The following is a 7,393-nucleotide window of genomic DNA, read 5'->3' as shown; positions in this document are numbered from 1 at the left end:
AACAATATTTAATGCAGAATAATAAGCTGTGTTACAAGCAACAGCTTTGCAGACCCTTTGATTGTAAATAAGAGATTAGTTTCAAATTCAGATGTGCTGCACAGGTTGGCATAATTTCAGGTACCAGTCGATTTAGGATGCTTGCCAAGCTGTGGGAAGTGCAGGTATATTTATATCACACCGGGGTGGTTCCTCCCCCCCTCTCCTGTGTTCAGTCTGAATATTTGCCTTCATAAATTATCACAGGAAAACAGTAAACAAAAAAGGGTAGTTTTGGTTTCGTGACGCTTGCCAAACCATAATCTTCACTACTCGCAGCGGTTGTGATCAAGCAAGATTGTTTTAGTCGCCCAGTACGACAGAATTTGAAGGTCTAAGAAGGACCTGAAAGGCCATTAAGGGAGTAAAACTTAATAGGTACCTTGTCTTGTAAAGGAAACTAGAGATGACATTTGCCACTGCAAACGCTGGATTTAGGGATGTGGCTGCGAGGCAGATCCTCTCTAGCTTTAGTTCACATTGGGAAGCCTAGGTGCGCACAGACTCAGATAGGTATTGTTCAGTCACTGTCAGGCTCCATGTGCCGTGTCACCCACTACATCAATCACAACATCAAGGGTGTTACCCTAATGCTTCTGTCCTCTCAGCTACAATTTCAATGTGTTTATCTGCCTTTGTTTTCATTACATTCAGGTTTGTTGCTGAACTTTTAACAGAGGCACAGCTGAGCTGAGCAATTTGATGGGTTGGTTTTGTATTAATCTGATTAAACTGAATGCAGGGGTTTTTTTCCATTGCTAATTATTTTTATTAGAAGAAAGATGGCTGGCACCAGGCGGCAGGCCTGGTCGTCCTCTTTTATACCTGCTGGGATTGACAAGGCATCTGACCCTCACCTGAATCTCATAGCTCTCCTGTAGATGCCTCTGATTAGTTATCATTTAACTCTTGGGAGAAATAATTAGCATCAGACGTCATGTGCATGGAAGTTGCCGAACCAATTAACCAACTAGAAGGATTACTGTTAATAGCAACAGTTTTCCTATAAATTGATATTGCTGGATAGTTTTGATGAACTGCAAAAGCATTTTTAGTTTGCTTTCTGTTGCCACCCTGGAATTTTTCTTTATTAGTGCCACTTTGCTTTGTACGGTTCCTTGCAAATGAAGGGAAACAACTTTTCTGCTTGTATATGTTGATAATATAATTTTGGTTACTGAGGACAAACAAGATTATACAAAAACAAGATTGGGTGCAGGCCTGGCCAGGACATAGGCGTCCTGACTGTGACAAAGGTGACCTGTGTGCTTGCTTGCTTGCTTGCTTGCTTGCTTGCTTGCTTAACAGTTGTTGGGAACTTCAAAGTCCCTGCTCTCCTTTCTTATGGTCTTTGTACTGGATCTGGAGACTCCAATAGAGAGCATTCCATGTCAAGAATGAGGGCAAGTGGGCACTCTATCAAATGATAGGGCAGGAGTTACATGGAGCAGGGCCTTTTCACTGGTGGTGCCCATTGTATGCCTCACTCTTCCCAGACCTACTCTCTTTTGGCGTATGTTTTGGAGCTTTATAATTTAGGAAGACTTTGGAAGAACTGGTTGACAAGTCTTATCAGTTGCTGAAGCATGAGCGGATTTTATTTGCTGCTATTCTGTGCTTCTGGTACACCAGGGTTTACACCAGCATAATAGAGTTGGCCAGGATGCCAGAAGGGATACAGTTTACAAACTTTCTCCATTATCTGCACAGCAGGGGCTGTTCAGTCAACTGTGCAAAGGCTGAGCTGAAGCATTCTCTGCTGGTTACTTGCTTTCAGCAATAGGAGTCGCTGTTTGGTAGTACCCAATTAGTTAGCTGTCAGATTCTAGAGCTCCCTATTGGTGGCTCTTAGGTAATTCACAAAATACAGAGTCCATTCATAAAACACAGTGTTCATTCATAAAGCAGTAACATAAATCTCCATTGCTACATATTGGGTGTATATTTCAGTGGTTGAACATACAAGTTTATGGCCATGCTGTAGTGTAGAGCTTATGCGACTGTGAATAAAAGCTGGCTGGGCTCATTGTCTCTGGGTTTGGGGGGGGGAAGGTGACAAAACTGATTTCCAATAAGTGCCCCCCTTTATTTCCATAACAAGTCCTTGAGTCGGTATTCTGAATGGTGACACCAGAGACCTAGAAGGTGCAGGGCTTGTCAGTCCAACCCCTGCACAGTCTCATCAGGGCTGACCTTAAGGCAATTTCAGCAATTGGGCCAACTTGGGCCCTGCGGGCCATTCCTAAGAGGGCCCCTGCACCAGGGAAATCTAGATGGATTTTATTTATATCTATAAGATGTTGCAGACTTTGGCTGTGAACTGTGGCCCTACAAAAAAAAAATTCAAGTTGCACCCCACACTTCAGATTGGGCCCCACTGGCTAGCCCAGAGTATAATAGTTGCTGGGCCTGAGTTGCCCTGCCCTTGCATGAAGTCGTGGTTTTACAATTTTGGGAGAGGGGAGACTGTAGCCCTGGGGAGCAGGCAGGCTGGTGAGGCGCCCTAGATTTAGAGGTCTGAGTTGTCCTGCCCTCACATGAAGTATTGGGTTTGCAATTTTGGGAGAGGGAAGACTTCCCACTGGGGAGCGGGTGGGCTGGCCCCCTAAATTTAGAGGCCCTAGGCTTCAGCCTACTTAGCCTGTACATAAATCCGGCACTGTCCAGAACAGTGTGGGAAGTGGTCTGGGGGCTTCACGGGAAAGATCAATGTGCAGATAACATTTCTCCCCCTCTTTCCCACTGATAGGACTATCCTGAAGGGCTCCTACCACAAATGGGAGCAAACTCTGGCTCTACACCCTTCTGTGTAAGTTAGGACGCGATGAGATATGGTCAGCTGACTGAGGCCATCATGTGATACTTCATGGTGGAGCAGGCGTGTGAACTTGGCTAGGTCATTTATATTTGCAACACAAAGTAGACAAGAAGCACTGGTGCAGCCTTACTATTCGTCTGACAGAGGACCATGTTAACCTAAACTTGCCCTGCCTGGAAGCTCTGCCCCTAATTCCAGCTGTTTGGGGAGGGATTGAGATTAAGATTACCCCGCCTCTATTCTGAATATGATCAGAGGCACTCTTTGTTATTCATTCTCATACAGATAACCCCCATTTGTATGGGAATTGCTTTCCATGCCAGCAAAACGTGGGGGGGGGGCAGAAATAGTGCACCCATCAGTGGTCATATGCCAATTGAACACACACAAAATGGTTGGTACCTGTATTCTGTGGCTGAATGGTTCACACTCGTTCTTAAGAGTCAGCACCCCACAAATACTTTGTATCAAACAAAATTATACTTTCAGGGTTTGTTTCTGAAGCCCATCAGGATAGTGTGATCGCTTGTGACATTCCATGGTAAATGCAAGCCATGAAGACAGGCTTGTGGTGAGATCATAAAATGTGTTTTGTCACTTGCTGATTGCATGTGATGACTCACCCCATCAATACCTTGCATGTGTGAAACTGCCATCACGGATCACCAGGGAAAGAACTTTCATATCTCCTGATATCACATCAAAAACAATCTGTTTCAACAGAGGTGGTTCTCACATTAAACCGTGAACCACCCAAGTGATGAGAGATTGAGTGATACAAATGCATGTGTGAATCTGCCCTTAGAGAGCTTTCTCTCTTCTGGGCTGCATTCATTTCACCAAAACACAAACCAAACCACTCACAGAAAACAAAAGTATAAAGACATCACCATAAAAAAGATTCCATCCTTTTCTTTCACAGCACTGACCTCTGCCATAATGACTGATATTCAGATGCTACTGAAACCTTTTAACTCATCTAACCTCTGGGCAGGTTAGCCATCTGTCACCTGGAGATGAAACATACAACTGCCACCTTGTTAACCAGGACTGATGAGTTTCTCAGCAGCACTTTTAGATGTTTCAAAGACCTACATTTATTTTCGGCTGTAACTGGATATCTTGTTTTAGGATTTGGCCAAGCAAGAAGCCAATCACTTGTGAAGGTTACTGAGCACCTGAACTCCCAGCAATTTTAATAAGCTTTGAAAGCACTTGGCAAATTCTCTCTAATAATCTGCCATTCAGCATCAAGCAGAACTGGGCCTTGTCTACAGAATTAATCTTTGTAGCTATGCTCAAACAGGGCAATAATATCTATGTCCAGAAATACTTTAAAGGAAAGGGTTGTCAGTATCAAATAGTTTCACTGTTTGATGGTGCTGCCTGTAGCTGTTGGCCCATTAAGCTATTTCATTGTGATTCTGTGTAAGTTATTTTTAAATGCAAGTTAGGGAAAGCCATACATTTGTCTCCAGAGTTCTCAGAAGATTAAATTCTGTCAATGATGGCTATATTTTATTGAATTTAATGAATTTAATGAACCAGAATCTCACCTCCTACAGACAGATAGATATGATAAATATGTTTTTATTACAGAAAAACAAAAACATAATTCTTCTAATTATACATAAAGTAATTTTATGTTCAAATGGCCTCAAAGAGTGACTGAAGCATGTTCTGCTAACTCCATGCCATGTGAATTCTTCTCAGCTAGAAACTCAGCATGGTGATGGATACATTTCAGAAAGCCTGGACAAGTATGGCTTTTTAAACTACTGGACTTAAAGGCTGGGTGTCATATTTAGTGAGCTGCAAAATTGTTCTGGGTTCTATAGGCTGCTGCTTCATCTGCCAAATCCTTCTCCCAATGTCAATATGCTTACTGGTACAGCCTCCATTAGCTTGCCTCACCTATACAACAGGCCATGTGACATGGTTGCCTTGTCCCCTTCACTTCAACACTGAGAACATCAAACTAGTTCTGTAAGCAGACACATCATTAATTTCCACATAACCACAAGGGTTTGAATGAACAGGAAAGAAGATATTAAAATGCCTTAGTATATTAAAACAGAATATACTAATCTGTACGTTTCCGAGCCCAATTCAAAGTGTTGGTGCTGACCTTTAAAGCCCTAAACGGTCTTAGCCCAGTATACCTGAAGGAGCATCTCCACCCCCATCATTCTGCCTGGACACTGAGGTCCAGTGCCGAGGGCCTTCTGGGTGGTTCCCTCGCTGTGAGAAGCCAACTTACAGGGAACCAGGCAGAGGGCCTTCTCGGTAGTGGCGCCCGCCCTGTGGAATGCCCTCCCATCAGATGTAAAGAGAACAACAACTACCAGACTTTTAGAAGACATCTGAAGGCCGCCCTCTTTAGGGAAGTTTTTAATGTCTGATGTTTTAATGTGTTTTTAACCTTCTTTTGGAAGCTGCCCAGAGTGGCTGGGGAAACCCAGCCAGTTGGGCAGGGTATAAATAATAGATGATGATGATGATGATGATGATTACTGACATGCCAATTATAAATGAAGGTCATTCTATTTGAGTTTGGATTTCTATGCAAACAGTACTTCTCCATGATTCAGTACTCACTAGGGACTTGCAAGATCCACTGAAGGAATTCCAATGGTCATTTTTATTTTCTCCCCATCATCACCACCACCACATCCCCAGCAATCAGTCCTTATTACCCAAACTGGAATTCAGTTAGTTTCTTCCACATAAGCTCCTCTCCACTTGGTTTTCAAGTGGTTGCAGTTGCAATGCCTAATGGGTTTTTTAGTCCTAAGGCCTCTCGTGGTAAACTCATCACATAATCAGTTAAAATTTGAAGGTATAGCATAACAGCAATGAATTCAGCAATGATTCCATAGATTCACAGGGAAATACTGCTAATGATCTCACTTGCTGTAGCCTGTCCCAAAAGATATGTTCAAAGATGTTTTACTATGCTCTCACGGGACCATTTAATGAGTAATGCATTTGGTACCTATGGGCAAAGAGAACACTGATTTACAACCGTTTAGTGCACCAGATGCCAAAAGAATAAATGTCTGTGTTATAACCATTTTATCTGCAACTAATAAAAATATGTGCCCCTTGTATTCAGGGCCACAGCTGTTTGGCCGTACAACTTATATTTCTCTGTTATAGGAAATAATCATTCAAGAGGATGATTTGTAGACACAGATATGACCTGTATTTGTTTGGGTTTTTTAGTCCCTTGAGTTTGAGAGGGGGGGAGAGAATTAATAGTTATGATGAATTCAGCATTTAAATACATGGGGAAACTGGGGGGCGGGAACCAACACTCCACACTTTTTTCCCCACTGAGGGCTCATTTACACAACTAGTTATGGTAGTACATATCAAAGATGGCATACATCATCTGATACTTTTGTGATAAATATTGCATTCATGATTAAACACTTTCCTGGGACATATGAAATGGCTGTCACAGCTAATGAAATGTGTCTAGTGGCTTCATACATTCCAAATTAAAATTCAGGTATTTGGAGTTCAAAATCTAGTTATTTAACATGCTGATATTAATGCTTTCCACAGCCTAGTTCACAAATTATGTGTGGACGCTAAAGAATGTGCATGTTTTTAAATATAAGCTGTATAGTAACCTCATATTGGGGAACAAAAAAAATTAAGGAATGGTTCATTTAATATCTTAATTTAGCAAGGCAGGTCCAGTGGATTTAAATCTGTGTACTTTTGGCAGAAGTCCACCTTATTAACGCAAGAGTGAATAAACCAATATTATTATTTTTTTAAAGCACACATACGACACTCGAGGGAATCTAAACTTTATTGTTAATTTGATGGAGTGCTAATAGGCCTTCCATGTGTCACTGGTTTCTCATAGCAGTTGCTTTAAATGCTTGTTTCTTGTTGGATCAACAAAAGAACAGTCTCATATTATAGGAAAGAGCTCCGTATTAGAGGGAGTCTTTGAAACAGACATGCATGGCCTTGGAAAGGTTCGACATGCTGGCCCTTCGCTTCACCAGAAAGTCAAAGAACTCCTTAAGCCATTCAAGGGAGTGGGGAGGAAATCAGCTTCCCTAACTAATCTATCATAAAGAGATATCTATTATTTTTGAATGATGCAGCCAGAGAAACTTTCCATTGACCTCTAAAGCAGAGAGGCTGCAATGGAGTTCTTATCTCGTTTAACTTTAGTGACACTCTGCTGAAATCAGAGTAGGCTAGTGAATGCAGAGAGATTAAGTGCAGAATGGCCTGCAAGGTGAATGGACTCGGGATCTAAGGAGTGCTGTTTAAGGAGCATTATAGAAAGTAGGGACAGAAACTTCAAAATGCCTCCGTCTTAAGTTGCCATGTTTTATTTTGTCTTTCTCATCCAGGCATCATTAATCTCCAAAGGACAACACCATTATTTTTGACCTTTTACTGTTGAGGCCATAAGGTTAGGAGGCTTGCTCTAGTAATTACCAATCAGTCTGACAAAGTAACCTTAATTAGTGCAACTTTTTTCATATCACATGTAGGAAAGAGGAA

This window comes from Podarcis melisellensis (genome assembly GCF_964234715.1).
Source record: "Podarcis melisellensis genome assembly, chromosome: 5".
In the NCBI taxonomy this organism is placed as follows: Eukaryota; Metazoa; Chordata; class Lepidosauria; order Squamata; family Lacertidae; genus Podarcis; species Podarcis melisellensis.
The sequence above is the reverse complement of the archived record's forward strand: the minus strand, read 5'-3'. Positions refer to the sequence as shown.